Source organism: Hordeum vulgare, chromosome 2H (genome assembly GCF_904849725.1).
Source record: "Hordeum vulgare subsp. vulgare chromosome 2H, MorexV3_pseudomolecules_assembly, whole genome shotgun sequence".
Classification (NCBI taxonomy): domain Eukaryota; kingdom Viridiplantae; phylum Streptophyta; class Magnoliopsida; order Poales; family Poaceae; genus Hordeum; species Hordeum vulgare.
Window position 1 is genome coordinate 160,804,563 of NC_058519.1, and position 20,770 is coordinate 160,825,332.

The window sequence follows — 20,770 nt, forward strand, 5'->3', positions numbered from 1 at the left end:
CCCATTTTTTTACTTATGGGTGGCATAGTGGGTAATTTAAGTTAACTTTGGGGGCAATTTTAATGACGTACGACCAGAAACACTATTTGCTTTATTATTAGGTAGAGATTTTGATTTATTAAAATAATAAGCTAACTAACTAATATAGTCAGTCCTATCCTATTTTGTTGAGAAATCAACCCTTCCATTGTTAATTTCACCATGATGAGAAATTGAGCGGGACAAGCAAAGCAAAACAAAGAGGCTACGTGAATTGATCAATGGACTATTATCTTATTTCACTCATGGGGTAGAGAATGTGGGATCAGATGACAAACTCAAGGTGATGTTCCATTCTCTGTCTCTACAACAATACAATCTTACATTCAATACATTCATTCATCAGCAAACAAATCCCACAAAACAAAATTTCTTGTCGGTGCTTGGCACACGGTTGGAGGCATGGGGAGGGGATCACACCAGATGACGAGTTCCCGCCGGAGGAGGGGATACGATGAGGGGAGCAAGGGTTAGGCGCCTCTATCTGGCCATAAGGAGTCGCAGTAGCCGTGCCATAACCTCGGAGTTCCCCGTGTGAGCCATGGAGGCCCGCCTCCACCTACAAGTACTTCGCTCCGATGCGCCTTATCCGCGCGCCGCCGCCGTTCTGCATCAAGCAGACGCATCATCCCCAGTCACTGCAGCTGTCGCGTTGATTTGATCCAGAAGCTATGCTCGAGCATCGAAATGGGGGCAGCAAGCGGGCAGAGGTATGGCCGCGGAGGCGGGGTGGGTTGAGATCGACAACGGTGGTGGTTGAGGTCGACCGTGGCGGCGAGTGGTGTGGCAGCGGCCTGGGCATAGGCCAGGGTGGACCAGGGTCGACGCGATGCGATCGAGCGCCGCAACGGGGGCAATGAGCAGGGAAAGGTACGGCCGCGGAGGCGGGTGGGTTGAGAACGGCAGCGGTGACGGTTGAGGTCGGCCGCGACGGCGTGTGGTGTGGCGGCGGCCTGCGCACATGCCAGGGTGGCCCAGGGTCGACGGGAGGAGGCGACGCATATGGGTATAATTTTTGCAGGGAATCGTTTTTTCCTTTTACATTGCAGATAAATGATGGAGCACGGGTTGAATAACAAAAATTAGAGAAGCTTTTTTTATAAAAATGCCGCGGTGGGTTTTCCGACGGAACCAATAGCGGCTTTATTATTAGGTATAGAGATATACATAACTGTTGAATTGGAAAGGTCCGCCGAGCCTCACCACACCCCCGTTGCCGTTGGTCTGCAACCTCACGGCCGAGAGTTGTAGCAAAGGCGAAGCAATTTAGTATTTGTGGTCGCCATGATTTTTTAGATCGCGGAAAATGATTCACAAATACTTCAGTTTTCGTTTCAATCACAACAGTTCTTACGAGCTACGGCAGCTTGAAATGCCTAATTGTCTATATATAAGAAACCCTCCTTAATATCATGCGCATATAACAGATCTTGGTTCCTGAGTATGAACTCGTTGGTTGCAGGTCTTGTAGTTGTAATTTCTGTTACGTCAGAGTGTCATGTGGGGAATTTTATCATTCGCTGTGTGCTCAATTGCTATGACTTAAGAGGATTTTTCCCCCTGTGTTTTCAATGAAAAACATGGAACAAAACCTGTCTGGAAACGAGCTCTGCGCGCGGAGGTCTTCAAGATTCAAGAAAAGACGCAAGATGGAGCATGCTGACAGTGAATCAGAAAAAGTAGAGTCTGAAGAACTAATTCATGATAAGAGGAAGCACAGCAAGAGGGCTGGTAGAAAGGAAGCCTTGAAAGTAAGAATGAAACACCACAAATACGATAATGACCTTTCTGAAAGCGATGGAGCTCATTATAAGCTTGATAAAAGAAGCAAGAGTCATCGCAGGAAACATTAGAACATATCGGAAACTGAAGATGACAAAGACCGGCGGAAAACAAAAAAAATAGCAGGTCAAGGAAGGACCCGGAACATAGTCAGTTTGAATCAAGTTCAGGATCGGAAGAGGAAGATGAAATCAAGGAGACATGCTTCAACAATGACAGGTGAAAGGGTTGCCAGGGATAGGAATGGAAAAGGAAGAAGATATGATATGTCAGAAACCGAATAGTATGAAAGAAAGGGGAAGTCGAAAGAAGAGAAAAGACGACCTAGGTTCCAACAATGCGCATGCAAAGGAGATGAATAAACATAAAAAGAAGAAATGTGTAAGGATTACGGTGTCCAGCTCTGAGACGGAAGAAGCAGATTATAGCGTGGAGGAGGAAATAGAGGCACCAAAGAGGAACATGAAATGTCGAAATAGGAGGAAATCGTTGCCTCAAAAGGACATGAAGCAAAGCACACAACCCAACACTGAGCATAGACTGGTATGTATAGCCTAAACGAATTTAATCTGTATCCACATTCATTATACCTAGTTTTGTTGATATCAATTAAAACTTGTCAAATAAGTTCAGGTCGTTGGGGTTTAGGTGTGCGTCTCGCAAAGTTCACGAAATTGTCCGACCGCTGAACGATGAACAGAGAGCATGGGTGAATGAGCTTGGATTTTCTCACTGCTTACATATGCCAAATTGGCGTCTCCTGAGATCCATAACTTGCTGGAAATATGCCCTAGAGGCAATAATAAATTGGTTATTATTATATTTCTTTATTCAAGATAATTGTGTATTATCCATGCTGGAATTGTATTGATTGGAAACTCAAATACATGTATGGATACATAGACAACACACTGTCCCTAGTGAGCCTCTAGTTGACTAGCTCGTTGATCAAAGATGGTCAAGGTTTCCTGACCATACACATAAGTTGTCACTTGATAACGGAATCACATCATTGGGAGAATGATGTGATGGACAAGATCCAAACTATGAACGTAGCATATGATCGTGTGAGTTTATTGCTACTGTTTTTTCTGCATGTCAATGTATCTGTTCCTATGACCATGAGATCATGCAACTCCCGGACATCGGAGGAATACCTTGTGGGTTATCAAACGTCACAACGTAACTGGGTGACTATAAAGGTGCTCTACAGGTATCTCCAAAGGTGTCTGTTGGGTTGGCATGGATCAAGACTGTGATTTGTCACTCCGTGTGACGGAGAGGTATCTCGGGGCCCACTCGGTAATACAACATCACAATAAGCCTTGCAAGCAATGTGACTAAGGAGTTAGTCATGTGATCTTGTATTACGGAACAAGTAAAGAAACTTGCGGGTAACGAGATTGAACTAGGTATAGAGATACCGACGATCGAATCTCGGGCAAGTAACATACCGAAGAATGAAGAGAACAACATACGGGATTAACAGAATCCTTGACATAGAGGTTCAATCGATAGATATCTTCGTAGAATAGTAGGACCAATATGGACATCCAGGTCCCGCTATTGGTTATTGACCGGAGAATGTCTCAGGTCATGTCTTCATAGTTCTCAAACCCGCAGGGTGTGCACACTTAAGGTTCGATGACGTTTCGAGATAGTTGAGTTATAGGTGTTGGTGACCGAAGGTTGTTCGGAGTCCCGGATGACATCTCGGACATCACGAGGAGATCCGGAGTGGTCCAGAGGTAAATATTGATATATAGGAAGTCCTATTTTAGTCACCGGAAAAGTTTCGGGCTCATCGGTAGTGTACCGGGAGTGCTGGGAGGGGTGCCGGGGACCATTAGGAGGGGTGTCACACACCAAGGTGCCTCATGGGATGTGGGAAGTGATAAAATAGCCCCCAGTGGGCTGGAATAAGTTCCCACTAAGGCCCATAAGGATTGAGAAGGAAAAAACACAAGGTGGAAAGGGTTTCCAAGTGGGAAGGAGGAATCCTACTCCAAATAGGATTGGAGGAGGACTCCTCCTCTCCTCCTTGCGCAAGGGAAAAAAGGCAGCCCTAGGGCGCAGCCCTCTCCCTCCTCTCCTCCTATATATACTAAGGGTTTTGAGGGTTTTAGACACAACAAAAAATAACCACGTGCTATCCTCTCTCTCTAAATCTCTTTCTCCTCTAGTTTCAGCGATGCTTAGGCGAAGCCCTGCTGGAATAGCACCACCACAACCACCACCATGTCGCCGTGCTGGAGAACTCATCTACCTCTCTGCCCCCTCTTGCTGGATCAAGAAGTTGGAGATCGTCATCGATTTGTACGTGTGCTGAACGCGGAGGTGCCCTCCGTTCGGCACTAGATCGGGAAGAATCGTGATGGGATCGCGGGACAGATCGTGATGAGATCTTGGGATGGGCTACGATTTGGATCGTGAAGATTTTCCACTACATTAATCGTGTTATATACGCTTTCGCTTAGCAATCTACAAGGGTATGTAGATTCTCTCTCCCCTCTCGTAGATGATCATCACCATGGATAGGTATTGCGTGTGCGTACAAATTTTTTTGTTTCCCATGGTACGTTACCCAACAGTGGTATCAGAGCTAGGTTCATGCGTAGATGATATCTCGAGTAGAACACAAAAGAGTTTGTTGGCGTTGATGTTCAATTTCCTGCCCTCCTTAGTCTTTTCTTGATTCGGCGGCATTGTTGGATTGAAGCGGCCCGAACCAACCTTACTCGTACACTTACGAGAGACCGGTTTCATCGAATAACATGCAACTTGTTGTATAAAGATGACTGGCGGCTGTCTGTTTCTTCAACTTTAGTTGAATCGGATTTGACCGAGGCGGTCCTTGGAGAAGGTTAAATAGCAAATTGCATATCACCGTTGTGGCTTTGCGTAAGTAAGATGTGATCATACTAGATACCCATAGCAGCCACGTAAAACATCCAACAACAAAATTAGAGGACGTCTAACTTGTTTTTGCAGGGTATGCATGTGATGTGATATGGCCAAAGACATGATATGATATATTGGATTTATGAGATGATCATGTTGTAATAGTTAAATATTTGACTTGCACGTCGATGCTACGGCCATAGGGTTGACTTTAAACCAACGTTTTGTGCTTGCAGATGCGTTTACTATATTGGTAGGTAGTAGCTTTAGTAGTGATAGAATAGATAGCACGACAACCTCGATGGCGGAAAAATGATGGAGATCATGATGATGGAGATCATGGTGTGGCGCCGGTGACGATGAAGATCATGTCGGTGCTTTGGTGATGGAGATCAAGATGCACAAGATCATGTCCATGTCATGTCACTTATGATTTGCATGTGATGTTAATCCTTTTATGCACCTTATTTTTCTTAGAACGACGGTAGCATTATAAGGTGATCCCTCACTAAAATTTCAAGATAAAATTGTGTTTTCCCCGACTATGCACCATTGCCACAGTTCGTCGTTTCGAGACACCACGTGATGATCGGGTGTGATAGACTCAATGTTCACATACAACGGGTGCAAAACAGTTGCACACGCGGAACACTCGGGTTGAACTTGACGAGCCTAGCATGTACAGACATGGCCTCGAACACAAGAGACCGAAATGTCGAGCATGAATCATATAGTTGATATGATCAACACATGGAGATGTTCAGCACTGAAACTATACTCAACTCACGTGATGATCGGACTTGAGTTAGTGGATTTGGATCATGCACCACTCAAATGACTACAGGGATGTGTATTTTGAGTGGGAGTTATTAGTAATATGATTAGCTAAACTCAATTATCATGAACATAGTCAAAAGGTCTTTGCAAATAATGTTGTAGCTTGCGATGTAGCTCTATTGTTTTTTTATATGTTCCTAGAGAAAATTTAGTTGAAAGATGATAGTAGAAATTATGTGGACTGGGTCCGTAAACTAAGGATTGTCCTCATTGCTGCGTAGAAGGCTTATGTCCTTAATGCACCGCTTGGTATACTGAACCTTGAGCGTCGTCTGTGGATGTTGCGAACATCTGACATACACATTTTTGATGACTACGTGATAGCTCAGTGCGTAATGCTTAACGGCTTAGAATTGAGGCGCCAAAGACGTTTTGAATGTCACGGAACATATGAGATGTTCCAAGAGATGAAATTGGGATTTCATGCTCGTGCCCTTGTTGAGAGGTATCAGACCTTCAACAAGATTCTTTGTTTACAAAGTAAGGGATAAAAGCTCAATCGTTGAGCATGTGCTCAGAATGTCTGAGTGCTACAATCGCTTGAATCGAGTGGGAGTTAATCTTCCAGATGAGATAGTGATGGTTCTTCAAAGTCACTGCCACCAAGCTACTAGAGCTTCGTGATGAAATATAACATTTCAAGGATAGATATAATGATCCTTGAGCTATTCACGATGTTTGACATTGCGAAAGTAGAAATCGAATAGGAGCATCAATTGTTGATGGTTAGTAAAACCACTAGTTTCAAGAAGGGCAAGGGCAAGAAAGGATACTTCATGAAACGACAAACCAGTTGCTGCTCTAGTGAAGAAACCCGGGTCAATAGCTCATGTGCGACATTTTTGACACGAATTGGGTGCAAACCGGCATCGTTCGCAAGAATGGCTCTGCTGCGACACCTGTGTGCACACAAATAGCCCAGGCGCGACATGTCCCTTAATCACAATCTCTATCAGGATTAGGTGGAGTCGGCTGGGACCCACAGCTTATCCACGTCGGCATGGGACCTAGATGGCGTCGCCTACGGTCAAACAGTTTTCCCCTGCGCGCGCATCCTCCCACTTCTTCTTCTCCGGCGACGAAGCACGGCAACGCCGGCGAGCTCAGATTCAGAAAAGCAAATTTATAAGCATTTAAAAGAAAATCGACCGAATTCAAACAACATAGATCCATTTTAGCAAACATAGAGCAACATAGATAGTAGTGGTTCGATTACACGGGCTCGCCGGAGCAATATTCCAGACATACAGGTTCTATTACACGGGATCCTAAGCTCCTACCTCACCCCTACTAGATCTCCAAAATTGGGCTCACCTGAGCCCCAGGGGTGCGGCCCCGACGAGGCGGCGGCGCCGGTGAGTCATAGTCGGAGCCGGAGGCGCCCCACCCCTTGTCGACGCGGGATTCCTCGATGGCTTGGCAGAGGCGGATCTCGTCGAGCTCCTCTTCCCTCTGCTAGCGCGTAATAACCCACAAGTATAGGGGATCGCAACAGTTTTCGAGGCTAGAGTATTCAACCCAAATTTATTGATTCGACACAAGGGGAGCCAAAGAATACTCCCGAGTATTAGCAGTTGAGTTGTCAATTCAACCACACCTGAAAGACTTAGTATCTGCAGCAAAGTTTTAGTAGCAAAGTAGTATGATAGTAACGATAGCTGCGGTAACAGTAGAAGTAGTAATTTGTATAGCAAGTGTGGCAGCAGTAGTGGTAAAGTAACTTAGCAAGGACCAGTATAGGAAAAGATCGTAGCTATTGGATCGGTGATGGATAATTGTGTCGGATGGCATTCATCATGTAACAGTTATAACATAGGGTGATATGTAACTAGCTCCAGTTTGCGAATGTAATGTAGGCATGTATTCCGTATTTAGTCATACGTGCTTATGGAAAAGAACTTGCATGACATCTTTTATCCTACCCTCCCGTGGCAGCGGGGTCCTAATGGAAACTAAGGGATATTAAGGTCTCTTTTTAATAGAGAACCTGAACAAAGCATTAGCACATGGTGAATACATGGGATCCTCATACTATGGTCATCTCCGGGAGTGCTTCTCGCTATTGTCACTCAGGGGTTGCCGGGTCATAACACATAGTAGGTGACTACAACTTGCAAGATAGGATCAAGAACACACATATATTGATGAAAACATAATAGGTTCAGATCTGAAATCATGGCACTCGGGCCCTAATGACAAGCATTAAGCATAGCAAAGTAGTAGCAACATCAATCTTAGAACATAGTGGATACTAGGGATCAAACCCCATCAAAACTAACTCATTTACATGATAGATCTCATCCAATCCATCACCGTCCAACAAGCCTACGATAAGATTACTCACAAACGATGGAGAGCATCATGGAATTGGTGATGGAGGATGGTTGATGATGACGACGACGTCGATTTCCCCTCTCCAGAGCCGAGAACGGACTCCGGATCTGCCCTCCCGAGGAAGAACAGGCGGTGGCGGCGGCTCCGTATCGTGAAACATGATGAACTCGCCTCTCCTATTTTTTTCTGGGCGAGAGAGGTTATATGGAGTTGGAGATGAAGTCAGAGGAGCCGCGTGGGGCCCACGAGCTTGCTAGGCGCGCCCTAGGGGGGGCGCCTGCAGGGCTCGTGGCCGAGTGGCAGCGTATCTTCAGTTGATTCTTTCTCTGATATTTTTATATATTCCATAAAAAATCCTCGTAAGTTTCCACGTCATTCCGAGAACTTTTATTTCTGCACAAAAATAATACCATGGCAGTTCTACTGAAAACAACGTCAGTCCGGGTTAGTTTCATTCAAATCATGCAAATTAGAGTGCAAAACATGGGCAAAAGAGTTTGGAAAAGTAGATACATTGGAGACGTATCAGCGCGCGATGACCTGCTGGGCCTCATCCTTGGTGGGCTCCATAACCTCGGCGATGACATCGTCGAGGTCGCCGTCGTCGACGTAGTCTCCCGACAGAAAGCCCTGCTCCTCCCCCTCCCTGTTTGGAGGGGGCAGCGGTGCGGGTGCAATGGCGGAGCTCCCCGCGCCACCCGCGGCAGAGGAGCGCGCCCCTGGCACCATCTGGCGGTCGTACTCCTCCACCTCGCGCCGAGCGAACGCACGCGGTGGCGCGAGCCCCCAGTTGGTGTACTTGCGTGCGCCGCGCTTCCGAGCAGCGACGGAAGAAACCCGCGCCGCTTGTTCACGGTCAGAGTCAGGCGCCGATCACTTCGCCCCATTCCGGTTTCCGCTGCCGGACTGGCCGCCGCGCAAGGTGGAAGATCCGGGCCTCATGATCGTCGCACGGTGGCGCTTGATCTAAGGCGGCGGGGTTGGATTGCGTGGTTTTGGTTGTCGCCGGCAGCGAGAGGGGGCGAGAGCGACGCAGATCTGGATGTGAAAATAGCTAGGGTACGACACACTTCACTCTATAAGTAGCTCGGGTGTCACACTGATGTTACGCCCGCTGACTTCCCTGGCCCACGGGTGAGATTGACCGGTCTGCCCCCTGCTCTGTTTCCAACGTTATTTTCAGTTGAGCCATCATCTTTTCTGCACGTTGCTGAATAGGCATGGCATCCTTCGGGATCATATTCTTGCCTTTTCACCTCATTGAACTTCTCTTGTTCATGTTTGAAACTTGTTTCAATGTATGTCAAACTTAGGTTTGACCAAGTTTGAAATGAGCATAAAAAATAAAATATAAAATAAAAGTATTGGAAAACCAGTGCACATGTTCTTACTTTTTAATATACTAACAACTGAAATTGATTTGGTTGTTTTAGACATGGTGGACAAAAAAATTGTTTAGAAATGGGGTATTTACCCCCTTTGGAGCTAATTCGAAACTCATGTGTGAAGACAAGTGGTTTTGGGTGATGAACTTCAAACTTTCAAAAACCTCAAAAAAAACTTCATTTCGAAGTGACTAAGAAGGATCCAGGCTTGGTTTGTCATTTTCATGTTTGAAACTTGTTTAAATGTTTGTCAAACTTAGGTTTTACCAAGTTTGAAATGAGCATAAAAAATAAAATAAAAATTAAAAATATTGGAAAACCAGTGCACATATTCTTACTTTTTCATATACCTAAAATTCAAATTGATTTGGCTGATTTAGACATGGTGGACAAAAAAGCTTGTTTAGAAATGGGGTATTTACCCCCTTTGGAGCTAATTTGACACTCATGTGTGAAGACAAGTGGTTTTGGGTGTTAAACTTCAAACTTTCAAAAACCTCACAAAAGCTTAATTTTGGAGTGACTAAGAAGGATCCAGGCTTGGTTTGTCATTTTCATGTTTTAAACTTGTTTAAATGTTTGTTAAACTTAGGTTTGACCAAGTTTGAAATGAGCATAAAAAAATAAAAAAAATTCAAAATATGGGAAAACTAGTACACTTGTTCTTACTTTGTCATATACTAACAAATCAAATTGATTGGCACCAGTTTTCTATTTTTTTGAATTTTTTTAATTACTTATGCTCAACCCTAACCTTTGAAAACCCTACAACCTTGTTCGTGATAGCCGAGTTTGTGAAGTATTTTTCATGAAAAACTCCATAGTCCAGATTTCTTATTTTTCCTATGGAGTTAGTCACATAGAATGATGATTGGCACCCGTTTTCTATTTTTTTGATTTTTTTGAATTACTTATGCTCAACCCTAACCTTTGAAAACCCTACAACCTCGTTCGTGATAGCCAAGTTTGCGTAGGTTTTTTCATGAAAAACTACATAGTCCAAATTTCTTATTTTTCCTATGGAGTTAGTCACATAGAATGATGATTGCCACAAGTTTCCTATTTTTTTGATTTTTTTGAATTACTTATGCTCAACCCTAACATTTGAAAACCTCTCAAAACCCCATCAAAACCCCCCTCAAAACCCAATCAAATCCCCGCACCTATCCGAACCATTGGATCGCCATGAATGGACGGTCTGGATCAGGAAGTAGGGCTACGTCAGCGGTCCGCGGGCTGCGCTTTCATTGGTCGGCCCAGCTCCATCGAAACGTTACGCTCCTCCACATCGATTAACTAAAGAATTGTTGCACTATGTTAACTGAAGAATTGCTGCGCTACCAGGGAGTGCAGGGTTGCCGTGGCCAAGGTCACGGATGAGGGGGAGGGCTCAAGGTCGTCAATTCCATGCGACAAGAGTGAGGGGACGCAGGGGGGAAACTACTTTGAAGTCCGGGCTGAACAAACTACTTCTCCTGCTAGCAAAACAGAGAAATACCCAATGCATGTAGTTGAAGAATTGTTGGATGAGTTATCTTGTGCTATTTGGTTTGCTAAGCTGGATGTGATCTGAGAGCTGGTTACCATCTGAGAGTTGGATGAGTTATCTTATGCTGTTTGGTTTACTGAGATTGCATGAAGCAGATCTGATCTGAGAGCTGGTTACCATCAGATAAAATCAGAGTCTTTTTTTGAAAGAAAGCACACATCATTCAATTTACATCTCACATAAACTACCAACAGCTAAAAAAGCTAAAAACCCTCAAAGCAGGCATACGAACAAGGAAAGGTCTTGGGAATTGGGCTCAGATCAACCAACTCGCAAATGAAAACAAGTTCAACCAAGAAAGCCTGGCCTGGACCCTAGGAGTTTTTTGATTTTTTTTGAATTACTTATGCTCAACTCAAATTGATTGGCATATTTCCAACAATAGCTTGCTGAAAAGATAAATTTGTACTTGTATTGGTGAACCAATGTAACATATTAGCATGCATCTTACTACTAAGTACATAATAAAACCATGTTCCAAACTTATGCCCATCTAGTATGGTTCATATATTGTACATTTTGTGGGCACGTCGACCATCCAACTAGATTACAAATCAAGACCAGAAGAATATCATTTTTCTTTTTTAAACCTTGTAAGGTGCAAGGATACGATAAGAAATCCGTGTACAAAATTGAGAATGATAACTAACACTGACGGCAAATCATGTAGGTCAATGCAAACGTCACAGTAACCAATAATTATTGTGGTGTTGCATGTACAAATATATTTTACAACCATTGAAGTGCATCACCAGAGTTCAAAGGCATGAGGAGTACAGACTTACAAAAGTGGCTTTGATAGGTATAGTCATGCCCTTCATCTTGTTGGTGTCACAATCCTTGAAGATTTCCATCACATTAGGTTTAGATTATTTTTGGTCCTCACAGGCCAAATGATGTACTCGTTCGCCTAACCAGCAATCTGGATCAAATCGACCAAAAACAGAGGGAAACAGAGATGATGCAGTGATATCTAACTCAACACAGAGGAGATAATGACGGGTACCCAAATAGGACAGGCTTCCGGATTCACTCACCACAGCCGCCGACGTCGCCGAGAACGAAAGCGCCGCCGCTGCTGTCACCCAAAACAAAAGCTCCGCCGCCGCCGCTGGCTCATCACCGGGAACGAGGAGGAGGGAGCAACATAGGTTCAGACAGGGATACCTATTCGGACAGGCACGAGGACACGTTTGACCTGAAGCACTGATAAGTGGGGCCCGTAACTAGATGCACTGCCAAGTAGGGCCCGCGCTTACGTGGATAAGTTGTGGGTCCAGCTCCTAATAGCTAATGAGGGCATCAGTTCAGATTAAGGGCCATGTCGTGTGTGGGATATTTCCTCGTTCAAAAATGTCGCACCGAGGCAATTCAGACGAAAGACATTGCACTAATTCACCTAAAAAACGTCGCACATGAGCTATTTGCCCGAAGAAACCCAAGGTTGAACCCAAACCCGAGACTAAGTGCTTCTGTTATGAGGGGAATGGTCACTGAGGCGGAACTACCCTAGATACTTGGTAGATGAGAAGGCTGGCAAAGTCAACAAAAGTATATTGTATATACCTGATATTGACGTGTACCTTACTAGTACTCCTAGTAGCACCAGGGTATTAGATACCGGTTTAGTTGCTAAGTGTTAGTAACTCGAAATTATAGCTATAGATTAAATGGATACTAGCAAGGTTGAGGTGATGATGTGTGTTGGAAGTAATTCTAAGGTTGATGTGATCAAACATCGCACGCTCCCTCTACCATCGGGATTAGTGTTAAACCTAAATAATTGTTATTTGGTGTTTGCGTTGAGCATGAACATGATTAGATCGTGTTTATTGCAATATGATTATTCATTTAAAGAGAATAATGGTTATTCTATTTTCTTGAATAAATACCTTCAACGGTTTATTGAATCTCGATCATAGTGCTACACATGTTCATAATATTGATGCCAAAAGATACAAAGTAGTAATGATAGGAACACTTACTTGTGGCACTGCCACTTGAGCCATGTTGGTATAAAATGCATGAAGAAGCTCCATGCTGATGGATCTATGTGCTCACTAATTTTTTAAACGTTTAAGACATGCAAACCATACCTATTGGTATAAACGCATGAAGAAACTCCATGAAGATGGATCGTTTGGACTCACTTGATTTTGAATCACTTGAGACATGCAAATCATACCACATGGGCAAGATGACTGAAGGCGTCATTTTCAAGTGAGATGGAACTAGAAAGTAACTTATTGGAAGTAATACATTTGGATGTATGCAGTCCAATGAATGCTGAGGCATGCAGTGGATATCATTATGTTCTTACTTCATAGATGATTTGAGTAGATACTAGTGTATTTGCTTGATGAAACACACGTCTGAATTATTGAAAGGTTCAAGTAGTTTCAGAGTGAAGTTGAAGATTGTTGTGACAAGAGGGTAACATGACTACGGTATGATCATAGAGATGAATATCTAAGTTGCGAGTTTGGTACACAAGTAAGACAAATGTGAAAAATGTTTCACATCTCATGCCACCTAGAACACCATAGTGTGATGGTGTGTCCGAACGTCATAGCCACGCCCTACTTGATATGGTGCATACTATGATGTCTCTTATCGAATTACCACTATCGTTTATGGGTTATGCATTATAGACAACCACATTCACTTTAAATAGGTCACCATGTATTTCCGTTGAGATGACACCGTATGAACTATGGTTTGGATAAACCTAAGATGTCGTTTCTTAAAAGTTTCGGGCTGCGATGCTTATGTGGAAAAGTTTCAGCATGACAAGCTCGAACCCGAAGCAGATAAATGCATCTTCGTAGGACACCCAAAACAGTTGGTTATACCTCCTATCTCAGATCGGAAGCAAAGTGTTTGTTTCTAAAAACGGGTCCTTTCTCGAGGAAAAGTTTCTCTCGAAAGAATTGAGTGGGAGGGTGGTGGAACTTGATGAGGTTATTGAACCGTCACTTCAACGAGTGTGTAGGAGGGTGCATGAAGTTGTTCCTGTGGCACCTACACCAATTGAAGTGGAAACTGATGATAGTGATCATTAAGCTTCGATCAAGTTCGACAAACATCGTAGGTCGACAAGGTCACGTACTGCTACGGAGTGGTACGGTAACCCTGTCTTGGAGGTCATGTTGTTGAACAACAATGAACCTACAAGCTATGGAGAAGCGATGGTGGGCTAGGATTTTGGCAAATGGTTGGACGCCATGAAATCCGAGAGAGGATCCATGTATGAAAACAAAGTGTATACTTTGGAAGAACTACTTGATGGTCGTAAGACTATTAAGTACAGATGGATCTTTAAAAGGAAGACATGCGATGATGGTGAAAAGTCACCATTAAGAAAGCTCGACTTGTCGCAAAGATGTTTCCGACAAGTTCAAAGAGTTGACTATGATGAGACTTTCTCACTCGTAGCGATACTAAAAGTCTGTTGGAATTATGTTAGCAGTTGCTGCATTATTTATGAAATATTGCACATAGGTTGTCAAAACATTGTTTCCTTGACGGTTTCCTTGAGGAAAGGTTGTATATGATACAACGAGAAGGTTTTGTCGATCATAAGGATGATAACAAGTATGCATGCTCCAGCGATCCTTCTATGGACTGGTGCAAGCATCTCGGAGTTGGAATATATGCTTTGACGAGATGATCAAAGCTTTTGGGTTTATACAAGTTTTATGAGAAACTTGTATTTCCAAAGAAGTGAGTGGGAGTACTATAGGATTTCTGATAAGTATATGTGGTTGACATATTATTGATTGGAAATAATGTAGAATTTCTGGAAAGCATAAAAGGTTGATTGAAAGGTGTTTTCCAAAGGAAAACCTGGATTAAGCTACTTCAATATTGAGCATCAAGATCTATGCAGATAGATCAAGACGCTTAATAAGAACTTTCAACGAAATGCAAGCCTTGACAAGTTTTTGAAGGAGTTCAAAATAGATTGACAAAGAAGGAGTTCTTGGCTGTATTGTAAGGTGTGAATTTGAGTAAGACTCAAAGCTTGACCACGACAGAAGAAAGAGAAAGGACGAAGGTCGGCCCCTATGCATTAGTCGTAGGCTCTATAGTATGCTATACTATGTACCGCACCTTATGTGTGCCTTGCCGTGAATCTGTCAAGGGGTACAGAAGTGATCCAGGAATGAATTACTGGACAGCGGTCAAAAGCTATCCTTAGTAACTAGTGAACTAAGGATTTTTTCTTAATTATGGAGGTGATTAAAGAGTTCGACATAAAGAGTTACGTCGATGCAAGCTTTGACACTAATCCGAATAATTATGAGTAGTAAACCGGATTCGTATAGTGGAGCAGTCGTTTGGAATAGTTCCAAACGATGCATGGTAGCAGCATCTATAGGATACATAGAGATTTTTAAAGCACACACGGATCTGAAAGGTTCATACCCATTGACTAAAAACCTCTCTCACAAGCAATATATGATCAAACCCCATAACTATATGGGTGTTAGCTTCATTGCAATCACATAGTGATGTGAACTACATTATTAACTCTAGTGCAAGTGGGAGACTGTTGGAAATATGCCCTTTAGGCAATAATAAATTGGTTATTATTATATTTCTTTATTCATGATAACCTTTTATTATCCATGCTGGAATTGTATTGATTGGAAAGTCAAATACATGTGTGGATACATAGACAACACACTGTCCCTAGTGAGCCTCTAGTTGACTAGCTCGTTGATCAAAGATGGTCAAGGTTTCCTGACCATAGACAAGTGTTGTCACTTGATAACGGGATCACATCATTGGGAGAATGATGTGATGGACAAGATCCAAACTATGAACGTAGCATATGACCGTGTCAGTTTATTGCTACTGTTTTTCTGCATATCAATGTATCTGTTCCTATGACCATGAGATCATGCAACTCCCGGACACCAGAGGAATACCTTGTGTGTTATAAAATGTCACAACATAACTGGGTGACTATAAATGTGCTCTACAGGTATCTTCAAAGGTGTCTGTTGGGTTGGCATGGATCAAGACTTGGATTTGTCACTCCGTGTGACGGAGAGGTATCTCGGGGCCCACTCGGTAATACAACATCACAGTAAGCCTTGCAAGCAATGTGACTAAGGAGTTAGTCATGGGATCTTGTATTACGGAACGAGTAAAGAAACTTGCCGGTAACGGGATTGAACTAGGTATAGAGATACCTACGATCGAATCTCGGGCAAGTAACATACCGATGGATGAAGGGAACAGCATACGGGATTCACTGAAACCTTGACATAGAGGTTCAATGGATAGAGATCTTCGTAGAATATGTAGGAGACAATATGGAAATCCAGGTCCCTCTATTGGTTATTGACCGGAGAATGTCTCAGGTCATGTCTGCACAGTTCTCGAACCCGCAGGGTGTGCACACTTAAGGTTCGGTGACGTTTCGGTATAGTTGATTTCTAGGTGTTGGTGACGGAAGGTTGTTCGGAGTCCCGGATGAGATGCCGGACATCATGAGGAGCTCCGGAATGGTCCGGAGGTAAAGATTGATATATAGGAACTCCTGTTTTAGTCACCGGAAAAGTTTCGGGCTCATCGGTAGTGTACTGGGAGTGCCGGGAGGGTGCCCGGGACCATTGGAAGGGGTATCACGCCCCAAGGGGCCTCATGGGCTGTGGGAATAGATAAATCAGCCCCTAGTGGGTTGGAATAAGTTCCCACTAAGGCACATAAGGTTTGAGAAGGAAAAACACAAGGTGGAAAGAGTTTCCAAGTGGGAAGGAGGAATCCTACTCCAAATAGGATTGGAGGAGGACTCCTCCTCTCCTCCTTCCTCAAAGAAAAAAAAGGCAGCCCTAGGGTGCAGCCCTCTCCCTCCTCTCCTCCTATATATAGTAAGGGTTTTGAGGGTTTTAGACACAACAGAAATCAGCCACGTGTTGCCCTCTCTCTTTAGATCTGTTTCTCCTCTAGTTTCAGCGGTGCTTAGGCGAAGCCCTGCTGGAATAGCACCACCACCACCACCACCACGCCGCCGTGCTGGAGAACTCATCTACCTCTCCGCCCCCTCTTGCTGGATCAATAAGGTGGAAATCGTCATCGAGCTGTACGTGTGCTGAACGCGGAGGTGCCGTCTGTTTGGCACTAGATCGGGAAGAATCGTGATGGGATCGCGGGACAGATCGTGATGAGATCGCGAGACGGGCTGCGATTTCGATCGCGAAGATGTTCCACTACATCAACCGCATTATATACGCTTCCGCTTAGTGATCTACAAGGGTATGTAGATTCACTCTCCCCGCTCGTAGATGATCATCACCATGGATAGTTATTGCGTATGCGTAGGAAATTTTTTGTTTCCCATGCTACGTTACCCAACATAACTCTATGGCTGATTGACCAGGTTGATTGGCAGAAGAAAACACTTGCAATCAGAGGCAAGCACATATAAATCAGAAAGCTTGTCAAGAGATGTTGGGACTATCCGATGGTAGGATAGAACTTCCAATTCCTCGTCATGGACCTAGTCATCATAAGGTTAGGGATCCAACCGATGAAGAAAAGGAATTGAAACATGAGTCAAGAGGCAGCGGAAAACCAGTCAAGTACTTTGTTGACAAGTTGTCCGGAATAGTGGATAGTGTAAGTGCATCTAGTGCCCCTTAGTGATTTTGGTGGTTTGAAGACTTATAGGTTAAGAGACTGATATGTTTTTGAGTGTACGGAGACTCTATAAGTCGCTGAGGAGTTTGAGTTATCCGATGACTACCGACCCATAAAAATGTATGTCTTCTGGTGAAGACTTTGGTCTTTCCTTGAAGACTTTCCTCATGAAGATATTGAAGATGAGGTATTCGGTGTGTCCTGTAGAAAACACTCTGAAGACTTTCAAGTGTGAAGCTTTACTCTTTCTGTTTCCTTTTCTTTACACTTGAGTCATAGGAACACCGTACTATTAAAGGGGGCCGAGGTAAAACTACGAAATTATTTTCCTCATGATGCTCAACCCAAGCCTAAATCTATCAAAGCCTCAAAGTGAGGAATATGAGAGACATGAGGACTTTCACAGTTGAAAGTTCCGTCCGTTACCGTGCCACGCACCACCTGATACGTCCCAAACGTATCTATAATTTCTGCTTGTTCCATGATCTTTTGGGTGACATTGTTATATGTTTTGCTACACTTTTATATCATTTTACATATATTTGGACTAACCTGCTAACTCAGTGCACCCAGTGCTAGTTTCTGTCTGCTGAAGCCCGAAAAAATTCAGCAAAAATATATAAAAAATCAGCGAAACAGAAGCTTCCGAATCACCGAAAGAGGGCCAAAGGGGGCCACGGGCATCCCAGGCGGCCTGCTGGCGCGACCAGGCCCTAGGCCGTGCCAGGAGGTTGCCTGGGTGGGTCCCACCTCCTCCGGTGCCCTCCTTTGGCCTATATTTAGACTCCCGAGAGGAAACCCTCGCACACTTTCAGGAATCACGAATTGATCCATCGTTTCGCCGCCGCAGCGCTTCCGAGATCGGGAGCGTTAGGAGACCTTTTCCCGGCACCCTGCCGAAGGGAGGATTGACCTCCGGGAGCTTCTCCACAGCCATGGACGCTTCCCGGACGTGCCGTGAGTAGTCCTCCTTGGACCATGAGTCCATGACCAAAAGCTATGTGATGTCTTCTCTCCATTCTTGTGCTTCAATGGTTAGTCCTTGTGAGCTGCCCTACATGATCAAGACATCTATGTAATTCTCTTGCTATTGCTATGCTCGGTTTGTTGGGATCCGATGGATTATGAGATTATGTTCAGATTGTTATGAGTTATATATTTGATTATACTTTTATATTATGTTCATTAGTGATTCATGCATGTTATCCGTTGCTTTTTATTGTATTGGCCAAGTAGTAGATCGTAACTCAAAGAGGGAGCGTTATGCATGATTGTGGGTTCGGGCCCGTCGATGTCTAGCTTGAGTGACAAAAACATGAGACTAGGGGATGTGCTTGTTGCCACCAGGGAGAAAACAATGGTGCTTGTGACCACGGTTGCAAGGATTGTTTACCTTACACATAGTTCGTTAATGCAGTTGTCCATTGCTTTGAGTTTACACTTTGGGTGGGTCTCGCAACTTAAAACCGGAGAGATGTTCTGGATAGATATCTTAAGGTGGATGATTGGCAAGTAGATGTTGATGAATAAACGGTCTACTTGTCTTGGCATACTGCCCATTACTATTGAACCTCTAACTATCAAGGAGCATAATTAGCATTGCGGTGCGATCTTAATTCTGTCAATTTCCCAACTGTGATTTGTTTACCCTAGCATAGTTGTTTATCGTCTTTGGGAGAGAGACATCACTAGTGAACATCATGTGACTCCGGTCCATATGACCATCATTGCTTACACCTCCATCATTTACCGCTTTCATTTACTTTTCTGTTGCAATCACTATTACCTTCCCGCTTGTGTTTTGATCCTTTGCAAACTACAAGGCCGGAGAGATTGACAACCTCTCTGTACTCGTTGGGAGCAAAGTTATTTGTTGTGTGTGCAGGTCCACGTATTCTGCTAGCGCTAGGGTGGAAGACACCTACTTGTTGATCCTAGGAGTCCTCCTGGTTCGATAAAACTTACAGTCTCCGTGTAAGGGAAATTTTCTTCTGACTACATCTCCACCTTCCACTTGGGGTAACCAACGAGGGGCGAGAAGTATATACATCAACTCATCATCAAGCGAATTTCTGGCGCCGTTGCCGGGGACTCCAATCTTCAAGATAGGGGAGTTACACTCTCCTTTACCTTAGCTTTTCATTCTTGCTAGTTTGCTTTTTAGTTTTTGGTTTAGAGTCTTATACCGGAAACCACAAAAAAATTAGTTGCTTTGTTCTTTCTTTTTGCCGCTTCTATGGTTTCACTGAGAAAACCAAGTTGTGTGACTTCACTAGTCACGACAACAATGACTTTATCTGCACTCCTATTGCTTCTCCCACCACTGGATCCATGTCCTATGAGATTAAACCTGCTTTTCTGAACCTAGTTATGAAAGATGAATTCTTCGGTGCTGGAGATGATGCTGCTTTGCACTTGAACAATTTTGTTGAGCTCTGTGATATGTAAAAATATGAAGAAGTAGATGGTGATATTGTTAAACTAAAGCTTTTTTCCTTTCTCCCTGAGAGGAGGAGCTAAAGTGTGGCTTCAATCTTTGCCTAGGAATAGCATATATTCTTGGGATAAGTGCAAAGATGTTTTTATTGGGAAGTATTACCCGCCTTCTAAGATTATCCAGTTTAGGAGTAACATTATGAATTTTAGACAATTGGATAATTAAAATGTTGCTCAAGCTTGGGAACGTATGAAATCTCTTGTTAAGAATTTCCCTACTCATGGTTTGACTACTTGGATGGTCATCCAAACTTTTTATGCAGGATTGAACTTTACCTCGCAGAATCTGTTAGACTCGGCCGCGGGAGGAACCTTTATGTAAACTACACTTGGTGCTGCCACAAATCCATTGGATGAGATGATGACAAATTATTCTCAATGGCACACCGAGAGAGCTCCAACGGGTAGGAAGGTAAACTCTGTTGAGGAGATTTCCTCCCTTAATGGTAAGGTTGACATGATCATGACTATGATCTTCATGATGTTCCTTTAAATTCTTTGGTTGCTCAAGAAAGATAGCAAGTGGATGTTAATTTTATTTCTAGGAACAACTTCAATAACAATGCCTATAGGAGTAATTTTGGTAGCAATCCTAGACTGTTTCCATCCAACAACTATGGGAACAACAACAATTATCCTAGCACTAAAAACTCCACTTCTGAATTAGAGAGCATGCTTAAGGATTTTATCACTTCTCAAAAATCCTTCAACAAGAGTGTAGAAGAGAAACTAGAAAAATTAGATAGTCTCTCTTTGAAGGTGGACAACATAGCTCATGATGTAGAGATGCTTAAAA